A 13,765-nucleotide genomic window follows, 5' to 3' on the forward strand; every position below is an offset into this window, starting at 1 on the left:
AATGTCTTGTGGCAGTGATGTGAAAAAAATATATAAACCACACAGAAATGTACAACAAATGTTTGAACTATAAACGGAAATGAAATACCGAACCAAAGACACAATTACAGTCCCTTAAAAATTGTTTCCGTGAGTTCAGATTTGAACATGGCAAATAACATATTTCCTTATGACAACTACCATATTTACCAAAGATTTTAATTGAAGTTATTATAAACAGAGCAAATATATAAATCACCTTGCATGCTTAAACTAAGTTCTTTATCCATGACATTCATTCAACTGCTAAAAAATATTTTAAAAGGGAGGTTTGGAGAGTTCTCACTGTGGTACAATGTGTCAATGACCCAGCTTGCCTCTGTCAAGGCACCAGTTCAATCCCTGGCCTGGCACAGTGGGTTCAGGATTCGGCATTGCCACAGGTGTGACGTAGGTCACAGATGTGGCTCAGATTCCATCCCTGGCCTGGGAACTCCCATACGCTACGAGCGCAGTTGAAAATGAAAAAAGAAAAAAAAGGGAGCTTTTAAAATAAGGTAGAAAAAAAATCAATTGATACACACATGGGTATAAACATGCCATTACTGTGACAAATTTAAATATGCAAATAAATGCTTGATGTCATTTATAGTTTTTTATATTATAAAGCATAACTCTGAATTTTCCTTAAGATTAAATATTTATTTTATTATATTATGTAATAAAAATGGATATTCAATATAAATTCAAGTTAACATTTTTAAAAAACTAATTCAATTTTTAAGAAATAGAGCTACCTTTATAAAGATATAATTAATATGGTACTTATATGTTATCTAGTTTTTTTTTATTACTCAAATGAATTTATCACATCTGTAGATGTATAATGATCATAACAATCTGATTTCACAGGATTTCCATCCCACAGCCCATAGCTATCTAGTTATTTTTAAATAAAGTAGTACTATGCCTTTAGAAATAAAAGATAAACAGGATACATAATAAACAACTAAAGCACTCATTCTAATTTAGGTACATACCTCTATACACTTTAGGATCTGGTGTGATCTTTCTCTGGGGATCTGGGGCTCATCAGATCAAGCTTACATGTTTAAAAGACTTAGACAATTCTGGTAGGACATTAGCTCCTGTCTAAAATATCCATAAGAGATCTGGTCCATAACAAAAGATCTCTGATATTTGGTCCTATTTGGTTCTGTCCAAAATGTCCATAAAGTTACCTGGTCCATGCCAAAAGTTCCTTGAAATCTGGTCCTACCCAAAATGTCCATGAGCATATTTGGTCCGTGCCAATGGTTCTTGACAAGGACAAATATCAAGAACTTTTTGGCTTGTCCTAAATGTCTAATGGAATTTTGGACAGGACCAAATACCTGCTAATCTGGCCAATTACCCTAAATGTTATATGCCCCAGGGGTGAAAGTAACAACTATGATAACTTCTGGCCATTCTCCAAACCAGTGCTTACTATGAATGCTAGAAAACTGAGGTAGATTATATTATCACCCCTTGCGATTTAAAACAAGAACATGGATGGACTTAAAGGGTATTGTGCTGAGTGAGATAAATCAGAGAAAAACAAATATTGTATATTACATATATGTGGAATCTAAAAAATTTTTTAAAAAACCTCATGAATATAACAAAAAAGAAACAGTTCACTGATATAAAGAACAAACTAGTGGTTACCAGTGGGGAGAGGGAGGGAGGAGGAGCAATATCAGGGTAGGGGATTAAGAGGTACAAACTATTGTGTATAAAATAAACTTAAATGATTTATTGTACAACACAGGGAATATAACTAATACTTTATAACTATAGATGGAGTATAAACTTTAAAAATTGAGTCACTATATCCTGCCCTATAACATATAATATTTCTGTCAACTATACTTCACATTAAAAAAAAAAAATGATAGAAAGCCCTTTCTTCTCAATCTAAACAAAACTAAAAAGTACTGGTTTGTTTTCCTTCTAAAAATAATTTAAGGTCATCACTTCAACCCAATATATTACATCAGACTCACACACACACACACACACACACACAAAAACACACACACTCCTTTCCCTAACTTTGCTAGTTTAACATCAAGGCTCTGGATTCTGGTCCTAATTCCAACCTGAAGTAATGCATTTGATTTCTGGCTCTCAGAACCCTCACCTCCTCAAGAAGCTGAGTTAGACCAGGAGGCTTCTCAAGTTTTCTTTGTTGTTAACATTCTATACTGTCACAACTCTGGCTTCAGGACAAACTCTGGGATAAAAAACTTGTGTGGTTATGATACAGACATTTCATAAATAATAGCAATTATCTTCAGAATGAACTATTGATAAAGGCTAGAGCATGGATGAATTTCAGGTACATTATGCCAAATGAGAAAAGCCAGATGCAAAAGGCTATATACTGTATAATTTCATTTCCATGACATTCTGGAAAAGGCAAAACTATCAGGATGTAAAACAAACTGGTGGTTGCCCGAGACTGGGGGCTAAGAGGAAAGGCTGACTACAGAGAAGGACTCAAAAGTGAAGCTTTGAGGTCATACAAGTGCCCTATATCATGACTGTGAAGGTAGTTACACAACTCTACGGTTTTGTCGAAACCCACAGAGGCATAACACAAGGAATGTCTTCTACTGTATGTAAATTTAAAATCAATTAAAAATAATCCTTCTAAAGCAATTCAATTTTCTTTCCAAGTTCGTTGAAAGAGCTGATAGATCAAACATTTAAATTCTGTTTTTAATATAAAATAATAACTACCTGGGTATCAGCAGTAATGGACACTTTGTTCACTCAATAAATACTTCTTAAATACCTACTACATTAAGAAGAATTGAGCCTGAAAGTGAGATGTCAGCTTGTCCTCATTCTAAAGATAGGAAAATGAAACAGAGAAAATGTAAGTAATTTACCTAAGATTTAAAAGCCCTTAAACTGAGATTCAAAGCCAGGATTGACACAGTCCATACTCTTAACAAACTAATTGCTCTGGTGTGGGCATGAATGTATCTATGTATGTATGTATGTATGTATGTGTGTGTATATTTTAAAAAAATAGGGTCATACCATGGTGGGAGGGTGTGAGAAAACAGGCTTTCTTATTTATATACACATATATTGTAGACAGTTTATTTCACTTAAAACAATGTTACTATCTTTCAATGTCATGAAATACTCTCCCATAATGCCATTACTATTGGCTGAATTTCCTTATAGAAACATACCATCATTTATTTATTCACTCCTACACTTTATAATATTTTCACTCTTCAAGGCAAAAAAAAAAAAAAAAGAAAAGAAAGAAAGAAAGAAAGAATCATGTTGTGAAAAAGGCTGTGGCTAAATCTTTATCTACATCCTTGATTTTTTTCTTAGAATGAATTTCTAGGTGAAGAATCAGGAGATGAAGCAGCTTTGGTCGACTACCCCCACATTTACCCTTCCCCCAGGTACCTGACGTTTTATACCTGCTTCTATCTCTTTTCAACGAAACTTCCACTGCAAACTCTAATGAAAAGTGTTGGTAACAGAGAACAGGAGCAAAGAATCTTTGCCTCTACTCCTGCCTTCCCATCTGGCCACCTTTGTCTATGCCTCCAGCTGTTCACAAGTTCATAAACATTCACAATTTGGAGAAAGATTCAGTGTGCTAGCCTTTATATGATTTTTCAAGCCAAAGTATCATGTGCAACCTAAATAATTTAACTTAATATTTCAACACTAAGGAAAGAAAGAAATATTTCATCCCAAGTCAATCACTGCTATTAGTTCGAGCACATTCTGTTTGCTTGGCTTTGCTTTACTCAGACTTTATTCACCAAAATAGCTACAGACTACAACAGAAACTTGGGAAGACCTTTGGAAGCAAGTGACTTACCTTCCTTGGCACCAAGAGGAATGTCTGAGACAAACAGTAAATACAGCCCAAAAAAGAAGTATACCTTGTTTAACTCTATCAAATATTTGTGTATGTTTTTAAAAAGTCAAACTTGCCATGAAGGTTGTTACATAATAGAATTGTCTTTAGCCTATTAATAACATATTATCTACACCAGAGCTCAGCCGTCTAGAGCCCATGGACAAAATCTGGTCTACTACCTATTTTTATAAATAAAGTTTTATTGGAACACAGCCATTCCTATTTGTTTCTCTTTTTTTATGAGTAGAAAAGTCATTTATTGAACAATTATTTGCAGTCTCAATACTACTTCAAGTTCAAGGCCGAGGAATGAAGAAAAGCTCATGGGAATGAATTTATCACACAAGTTCCATCCAAGCATTCATCACTTTTATCTCATTTACATGGAAAATGCACAGAATCTTTAATACACAACTTTCAAGAGGAAATTGTTCCAGGTATGTTTGCCCCAAAGGAGTTCATCATCCCTGGCTTTCCCACCAGAGGTACAGGTTCCAACCAGAAAACTATCTATGAATGCCAGTTTCTGGAGATTTTTTTTCCCTCTTTTTTTTTCTTTTTTTTATCATTTATTTATATATTTTCTGCTGAACAGCATGGTGACCCAGTTACACTTACATGTATACATTCTTTTTTCTCACAATATGTGTTCCATCATAAGTGTTAGACAGAATGCCCAGTGCTACACAGAAGGATCCCATTGCTAATCCATCCCGAAGGCTACATTCTCCATCTATTTACCCAAGCTTCCAGTCCCTCCCACTCCCTCCCCTTCCCCCTTGGCAACCACGTCTATTCTCCAAGTGCATGATTTTCTTTTCTTTGGAAAGGTTCCTTTGTGTCATATATTACAGTCCAGATATAAGTGATATCATATGGTATTTGTCTTTGTCTTTCTGACTTACTTCACTCTGGATGAAGAGTCTCTAGTTCCATCCATGTTGCTGCAAATGGCATTATTTTGTTCTTTTTTATGTCCGAGGAGTATTTCATTGTGTATATATACCACATCTGCCTAATGCAATCATCCATCAGTGGACATTTGGGTTGATTCCATGTCTTGGCTATTGTGAATAGTGCTGCAATGAACATGCGGGTGTATGTGTTTTTTTTAAGTAGAGTTTTATCCGGATATATGCCCAAGAGTAGGACTGCTGGGTCATATGGTAGTTCTATGTATAGATTTCTAAGGTGCCGCCATACTGCTCTCCATAGTGGCTGTACCAGCTTACATTCCCACCAATAGTGCAGGAGAGTTCCCTTTTCTCCACATCCCCTCCAGCATTTGTTATTTGTGGACTTATTAATGATGGCCATTCAGGTCAGTCTCCCAAAGCAACAGAAATAAGAGCAAAAATAAACCAGTGGGACATAATCAAACTGACAAGCTTTTGCACAGCAAAGGAAACAAAAAGAAAACAAAAAGACAACTTATAGAATGGGAGAAAATAGTTTCAAATGATGCAAATGACAATGGCCTTATCTCTAAAATATACAAACAACTTATACAACTCAACAGCAAAAAAGCCAACAACCCAATTGAAAAATGGGCAAAGGACATCAATAGACATTTCTCCAAGGAAGATATATAGATGGCCAATAAACACTTGAAACAATGCTCAACTGATTATTAGAGAAACGCGAATCAAACTACTCTGAGATACCACCTATTTGTTTCTTCACCCTGAATCTCACCAGAACTTTGGACAGATTTGTTTATTCATTCTATCACACCTCAATTTTCTAGCTAATACTTATTAAGCACCTACAATATGTCAAGCACTTTGCTTAGTACTAGGAATTAAAAGATGCAAAAGACCCAGTCACTTTCTTTGCTAATCTCAGGATTTAATGGGGAAACAGACAGAAACACATCATATCATATTTAGGAAGTCTTAGTTACACAACCTGAAAAATGTAATAAATATTCATTATCTATGCATGTACTAAAATCATGCAAATCCCCCTTGAATTTTAAAATTTATCAAACACTCATAGTTTCTAAGCTGAGGCATCAGAGGCATTGGAAACTGCTTTCATTACTACCACTTTAGTGAGCCAACATCCCTTGTCAGTATCTTGTGAACTCAACCACTCTATACTCGCCTCTGGACTTCTGTGAGAGGTTTGTTACTACTGAACGGTTATATTAATATTGCTGTGCAACAAAATACCACTAATTAATTTAGAAGCTTAAAATGATATCCATCTATCAGCTCACAGTTTTGTAGGTCAGAGGTCCAGCACATTGTGTCTGGGTACCATGAGAATGAAACTGGGATGCCAGCCAGAATAAATATTTGTCTGAAGAAAAAAACCACTTCCAAGCTTACTCTTGCAATTGGCAAAATTCGGTTTCTTGTAGTCTTAGGACTGAGTACTTTCTTACTGGCTGTCAGTGGAAGCCACACTCAGCCCCAGGGGCTGTCACATTCCATGCCACACAGTCCCCTCCACCTTCAACTCAACAGTGGAAAACTTCTCCTACAGTGAATCTCTCTCATATTTTGAACCAATGACTTCCCTGTGTTGGACTTTAGGACCCAGGTTTAAAGGGCTCATATGATTAGGTAAAGCCCACACAGATAATCTCCCTTCCTTAAAGTTATCTGTGCCACACAACAGAAGCTATGTTAAATTCATCATATTCACAGTGCTGGCTATTATTCAGGGAATATAAACCAGGGAAGTGGGAAATCTGGGGAAATATCTTACAATTCTACCTACCACAGCACTTTCATTAGAATTACAAATTACTTTTATAAACTAATTTTATGATCCAAGGGCTGATTACATATTGATGCTATTGATAGTTCTCAAAACCTAGCAATCTTAAAAGGATATAAGTATAATACGATAGTAGAATAAAGGCCCCAAATTGCCATATACTCTGTGCCATTTATTTAGAATTCAACTTCTGGGAAAATCATCTGTTTAAAGCAGTTGTATCTTTTAGTTTGCAAAAGGTATAGTATATTCAGGTGAGAATAAGGGGGGGAGGAGATTGGTAATGAAACTGCAATATCAGAACAATATTAAGGTGCCCCTTACCTACAATAACTATGGAATAATGTGACCCCAAAACATATCACTCTAATTAACATTCTTATGGGAAATTAAGACACATAGAAGTTTTGAATTACAGAATTCTCCTTACAATATAACAAGATAAATGCTAATATAGATATGTGTAAACTCTTCAGAGCAAGGTAAAATTCATCAGCAAACACAGGGTAAGTGAAAAAGATGGAAAAATTTCCTTCCCACATAAATAAGTTTGATTTAAATCAAATGGCTTGGGGAGTATGTGGGAAGAAAAATGGAATCATCTCCAGACTGAAATATGTAAAAGCTCAACCACCTTTAATTCCATATCACAAAAAAGCAACAGCTGGCAGCTGAGACCAAAAGATGTCTCAAGATGCCTGTACCCATTAGCATAATTGCATAGTCAAGGCACTCTGGGCATTTTTATTTTAAATCTTCAAGGGATTTTGCAGGTAATTATAAACAAACTTAAAAAGATACATACTAAAAAAAAAAAAAAGAATGTAAACCCTTGTGACAGATATGAGCAGGATGACAAACAAATAATATTATTATAGGAGAAAAAAATACATACTGAGATCGAGTATAGAATATAAGGTCTTAACCCAGAAGCAAATATTTATTTAAAAGAGAATCTTCCTCCCTTGGCTCAGGATCAGCCCTTTCATTGAATAACAATCAATTTCCAGCATGATCTGGCCCTGAACTGCATTTTGAAATAATGCAGTTAATTGTTATTGCCACTAGCAATTCACAGGGGACTGGAAAAGAATATTTATAATATGGAAGTAAAAATTACTCTCAAAACTTAATTATAAAATATATGTGATTGCTAGAAGACATAAAGAATAGAAAAACTTCCAACTGTGAAATCTGTCTTCTAAGTGGGGCAGAGGAGTGTGGTCCATCTATATCAAATTACTTCTAATTCCACCAAAGGCACTGTACTGCCTCTTTGCAAATACTATCTTTATTGCTTTTACTGGACAGTACTCTTACTCCCTCAATTCCCTGTATAGTCATTAGCTTTTCCTGAAGCCCTCCTTGACCATTCTACTCCCCACAATATATGAGTGCCCATGCACCATGCACCTGGTTGGCAAAACACACTTCACACTCTGCCCTGCAATTGTTCAGCATTTTTTTCCATGGGTGTGAGCTCCCAAAGAGCAGAAACTGCCTTGCTCGATAGCCTATGTATCCTCCAATGGCTGAAGAATATCCAGACCATTACAGATGCTGACTACGTATTGTTGGATTACTGAATGATAGGAAGGAAGGGAAGGCAAACTGCCAGAATAGGGCAATAATGCCCAGATAGTGGCATGGAGAGATGGAAAAGTGTAATCAAAGCCCAGGCTCTGCCACTAATTAGTGCTTTGACCCTAACACATGACTTCATCTCTAAGAATCTGTGTGTCCAGGAGGGTTCGTCAAGTCTTTTCCAGGTTTACGTTCTCTCAGATCTTTCTGTCTTCAGGACTGTCCATGCTTCATCAGCATACCCATTTCAACATGTCTTTTAAAGTCAAATAATATTTAGTTCTGTTCCATTGAGAAAGGGGGTAGAAAGATGCAGGTAACTGAATACAGTGTCTATATTTGCTGACTGAATGCATGAATAAATGAGCAGGCTTCCCTAATTTCTCTAATTGCCCTATTAGAAGGTGAATTTTTAGCTTTGGTTCTTTTAATAATAAAAAATAATTTCATCAATGTCATCTCTAGAAGGGCAACTTCATATTTCTTAGAAGAAAAGCAATATATACAACACAGAAGACTGGTGAAATCACTGCTTCACAAAGAAGCAAAGGCTTACAAAGGAAGCTACAGTCTCTACTCAAGAGATACAAGGTGCCCTTCGAAATCACTTCACTGGGGCTAAATGATCAACAGGATCAAGTGATTAAAATTACCAAGTTGTTTCTTCCCTAGGCCATCGCTAATATCAGGCAAATAATTCCAGCTAAGTAGTAGGCATGCATGCTTATTTGTCCTGTGGAATTTAATCATCACTAGAACCTTGACAACAACCTCATACCTTAATAAAGACACAATGGATTAAATTACACTAGAGTAAATATGCTTTTGCTTAGACTCAATGAAATTTCACTGGGGCAAGTGACAGCTAACCATATTCTTGGGCCAGGAAAGGATCTCAAAGTTTTTTCTCTTCTCCCAAATTGTCATCCATTCAGAATTTATAGATATAATTTATTGATCAAATGCATATTGACTGAGGACAATCATATGCCAAAAATTTTGCCAGGAGTTGTAGGTATCTTGATGATGATGGCTGGAGCTTAGCTCTAGGAAGGAAGGCAAAATTCATTAAAGAGATGCACAATTTCAAACTGAGTCAAGAAATGGTTCTCTAATAATGTAAAACCTCTCCCAGCCTGCAATATCAACAAAGACCTGCCTAATTAAGTGACACAAGATCTGAGTGGAAAGTTCATGTGTAAAGCTTGGAACCACAGTTCCCAGAATCCTTTTTAGTCTGTTTAGATCCTGCTAGTGAGAGGCACTTGTGTGGAATCTAGAGCTCCATCCCAGGACTTTGAATCTTGACCAACAGCCTGAGGTAAAGACAGAGGAGGAAAGGTAAGAGGGCAGCCATAAGCAGAGAAGACCCTTGACCAGACACTCTGAGCTATAAGGATCAGGGAACTGTCTACTTTTTCTTGGTCTCCTAGAACTGTCCTGGTTCTTGATCATCCCTAATCTGGTTCTACCAACCAAACACTGGGGTCTGGATATTCTTACAGTAAGTTTCCTTTTGCTTATAGTAGCCAGACTTAGCATGTGCTGTTTGCATCCATTAAATAGTTTGCTTCTGGTAACATGCCACATTATACAAGTCTACCTCCCCAACCAGACTGTCAGCTTCTTGAGGACTGGAGGATGTCTCATTTCTCTTTAAACCTCTAGGATTTAGAGTAGTGACTGACACACAGGAAACACTCAGTAAATGAAACATGAATATGATTTTTCAATGTTCAAAAAATTAGGAGCTTTGCCAATAATAAACATAAAAGTTCAACACTGCTTAAGAGCTCAGTTGAAACAAAAAGTCCTCTATACCTCAGGTCAACTTCACACTCACACGGAAATGTCTATGTTTCATAATCATCTTCTCAGATATTACTTTTTAATATAAACTTAATGAAGTAACCCAATATGTGAATAATCATACTCCTGTAGCATTCCTATCTCTATTATCATTCAGAATTTTTACTATTACATGTCCAAATGGGTAAAATAAGCTACTAAAGTGGGCAGGTCTATATGCACCACTCCCAGAGGCCAACTACACTTCCCTCTCCCTGCCCTTTCCAACCCACAGGGCAATCCATGAAGTTCAGTAGGCAGCTAGTGAACTTAGGTTCCAGAGAAATTGCCATCTGTTTCTCTACCCCCTAATAAATAAAGTACCTCTGCTCTATAAATTCACATTGCTTATGGGACTGAGACCTAGGATGAAAATGGAGATGGAATTTTTGCCCAATTTAATGGCTTAAAAAAATTTCTTGGGTAGTAAGTTTATGCTGCAAGAATCTATGAGCTACATAACAGTCTGAATTTGATCTGGTTCAAATAATGCTACCATGTCCTAAAACCCTAGGCATTATACACTTTCCAAATGTACAATGTCATCAAGGTTTTATGACATTTCCTACAAAAACTCAATAGTCAGGTAGCACTTCATCAGTGGAAGTTTGAATTCAGGTATGGGAACAGAATGCTATGGTCTAGCATGAAAACTGAGCTGCTCCTCTGACTTCAGTATCATAGCCGCAAAGGGATAATCCACTAAACAATTTTCATACATGTACCTTCTTGACCTCTACTAAAAGAATTCCATTTCTTGGAATTATGGAGTACAGCCAAAAACATGGTGGTAAGACCAAATCCATTGTCAATGACTTCTGTTTTTCTACAAAAGTTTGATCAGAGATATTATGCCACCTCTGTTTATTCAATTTCACTTCCTTCCTCAAGTAACAAAATGATTAGGGCATCATGTCCATGCCTGCTGCCCAGACATGTGACCTGTGCACATGGTTTATGGAATACCTAGGACTCTGAAGGCAAAGTGACAGATACGAGGTGAAAGCCTAGCTTCGCCAGGTTAAACATGGCTATGAAGGAGCATACCCACTTCTACTGGCATCATAACACAGTGCTGGTTGCCAAAAAGTCTAGGAGAAAGAAATATTAAGTAATACTGCACCTCTGACATTGACTTGAGTTTATTATTCTTCCATGCCAACACACCCTAATCCAAAACTGATGCTGTTCCAATCCAGGCCTGCCCTAAAACAGTCAATTATGCTGACTGTGGTCAAAACTTCAAGGAGTCTCCATTCCCAAAGACAATGTTTCATTAGTCCATCAGCTTCTGCATTATTTCCACATTTTGAGGTGGTTTCTGAATTGTATGCATCACTTCATTAGGGATTATTGCTCTTTTACACTGCAGGTCTAATGGTACTCTTGCCCCATCACTATATTGCTAGTGGTTTATCTATTCCCCAACTATATTGGTAAACACTCAGTGAAAAAAAAAAAAATGAAGCTAAACAACCTCTCCAAACATACATGAAATACTTCCAAATCCACTATCTACATGGCTTAAATCGGTGGGATTGTGATCCTGTTGCCCAAAGAGCCATAATATACAACCAGCTTTGTTCTAGAACTTACAAACTGATTCCCAAACTTTTGGGTCTGGCTGTGGGAAAAAGTGTAAAATTTTGCAAAATATTCACATCAGCAAAAGTGGCCATTTGTCGCTTCTGCATGGAAAGTGCCTTCCCAAAACCTTTACTGAGAAAATTGTGGTCATTTATTCCTCAAGAATTAGAGACCTTAGTCTCAGCTTCTGGTTATATTCTTGCTTGATTCACTCTCACACTTGGTGTCATCATCATAATCTTTTGGGCCAAAGAAAAATGAGTCTTTTTAATTGGACTTGCAATAACCATTTTATTCTATTTTCCTGAAAACTAAAAAATGTGTATCTAGGTTGTATAACCTTGGGAAAGCCTACCATAAGCCTCAGTATCCCTGGGGTTAATAATTGTATTTGCTTCACAGGGTTATATGATCAAGATTAAGTAAGTAGATGTAATGGCCAATAGAGGAGTTATCTAGCATACAGTGTTTAACATAAGTTCAAAAAATACCAGCTTTTGCTATCATTTGCTTCTGGGGATTTTAAATGAAAGGTCTTTTTTTGAAATCTTATTACATGTTCCAAGAACTGTCATTGTAACTATTTTTCTGTTAGTCCCACCTGTCCTAGTAGTCCTTTGATCCAAAGGGTCCCCTCATTCATCTCTTCTCTACCCTCTTCTAATCATTTGTATCAATGAGCTAGAATTGTAAAGCGGGAATCCAGTGATCGGGGCCTTGTCTGTAAAGATCATAACAGAAATGAATTAATAATATTATCTATCAGATCACCAATATCCTGTGATGATGGAAGCCACCGAGGATAAGGACATAGCTTCATGTCATGCAACTTGTTTATGTACAGAGGGCCCCACACTGAGTGGGACCCGATGCTTGGTTTAATGCTCTGCCATTACCATCCTGAAATATTCAGTAAAGTTTGAACAATGACCCCACATTTTCATTTTGCTTTGGACCCGACAAATTATGTAGATGGTTGTGGCTGGAGACCTTTGGTGAGAGCATGATACAGATCGTTTTATGTTTAAAAGGCATTACTCCAACTTCTGTGTAAAGAATAGCCTGTAGGAAAGGTTAAGGGTAGAAGCAGGAAAAATAGCTAGAATGCTACTGATATAAACTATGTGAGAGGTAATGATGGCAAATGACACCAAGAGGAGGGCCAGTCAGATTACATTTAAAGGCAGTTGCAACATCAGTCCCCTGCAACCTGCCTGTCTATAGCAGTGTCCTGACCAGCCTGCACCTGCTTCCCCCCGACGCCTGCCCCACTGGTTTCTGCCCAGTTCCCACACTGTCTGCCTGAATCTGAGAGCCCTGTGTGTTTCCAACACAGCTTCTTTTCATTAAAAGAGCAGTGTTTGTTTCTCTTCTTGCCTACCCTTTTCTTTGAACAAAAGCAGAGGACCCTCTGGTCCCACCAAAACAGTACAAAGCAGCAAAAAGGAATTCTGCAAAGGAAAAACCTGGGTGCTGTCCCCAAATCTGGATCCCCTATAATAGAGAAAAATAGCTGCTTAAAGAGCCCTAACCAGGTCAAGCATCTTCTGTATTAAGTCACTGTATTATAACTTATTATACATTCTCTCACTGATTCCAATTAAGTAATGAGTGAAAACATTACCCCTCTGCAACTAAAACCTGTATGGGTTTGACAGGATAAGAGCTATTAAAATTTATGCAAATAAAAAACACATCTAAAATATCTTTAAGACCTATAACACACACTACTCAACTCTCAATAAGTAAAAAGGAAAAATAAACTAAATTTTGGACATTTTATAATTTTAGATTTATATATCTAAATAATTTGCATAAATTTATATAATTATCTCAATGTTTAAGCTGGCAAATAAGAAAAACACCACCTGTATTTAGTGTCCAGGTAATCAAATAGAAAATTCATCAGGCTATGCTAAAAGCAACAAAATACATCCACCAGTAAGTTAAATATCAGTAAGTTTTAAAGTTGACACTTACTAATCTAAAATTCTTAAGCAATAACTTTTTCTTTTCCACATGCTCAACAGCTACTCTGAAATGACAAAATATGTATGATGCCAATTCATACCTGAACAGCTTATGTCAGCTACT

The 13,765-nt window shown here is 36.7% G+C and overlaps 1 protein-coding gene across 50 annotated transcripts in view; it reads right to left on the bottom strand.

The window, feature by feature from the left end:
• Window positions 1-13,765, bottom strand: part of ERC2 (ELKS/RAB6-interacting/CAST family member 2) — a 983,951-nt gene that overhangs the window by 557,675 nt on the left and 412,511 nt on the right. The gene's annotated exons all lie outside the window — the stretch shown is intronic.

Source organism: Sus scrofa, chromosome 13 (genome assembly GCF_054392235.1).
Source record: "Sus scrofa isolate SSC_HxYL_T2T_F1_AM1 chromosome 13, Sscrofa_HxYL_maternal_Yorkshire_Landrace_v2.0, whole genome shotgun sequence".
In the NCBI taxonomy this organism is placed as follows: domain Eukaryota; kingdom Metazoa; phylum Chordata; class Mammalia; order Artiodactyla; family Suidae; genus Sus; species Sus scrofa.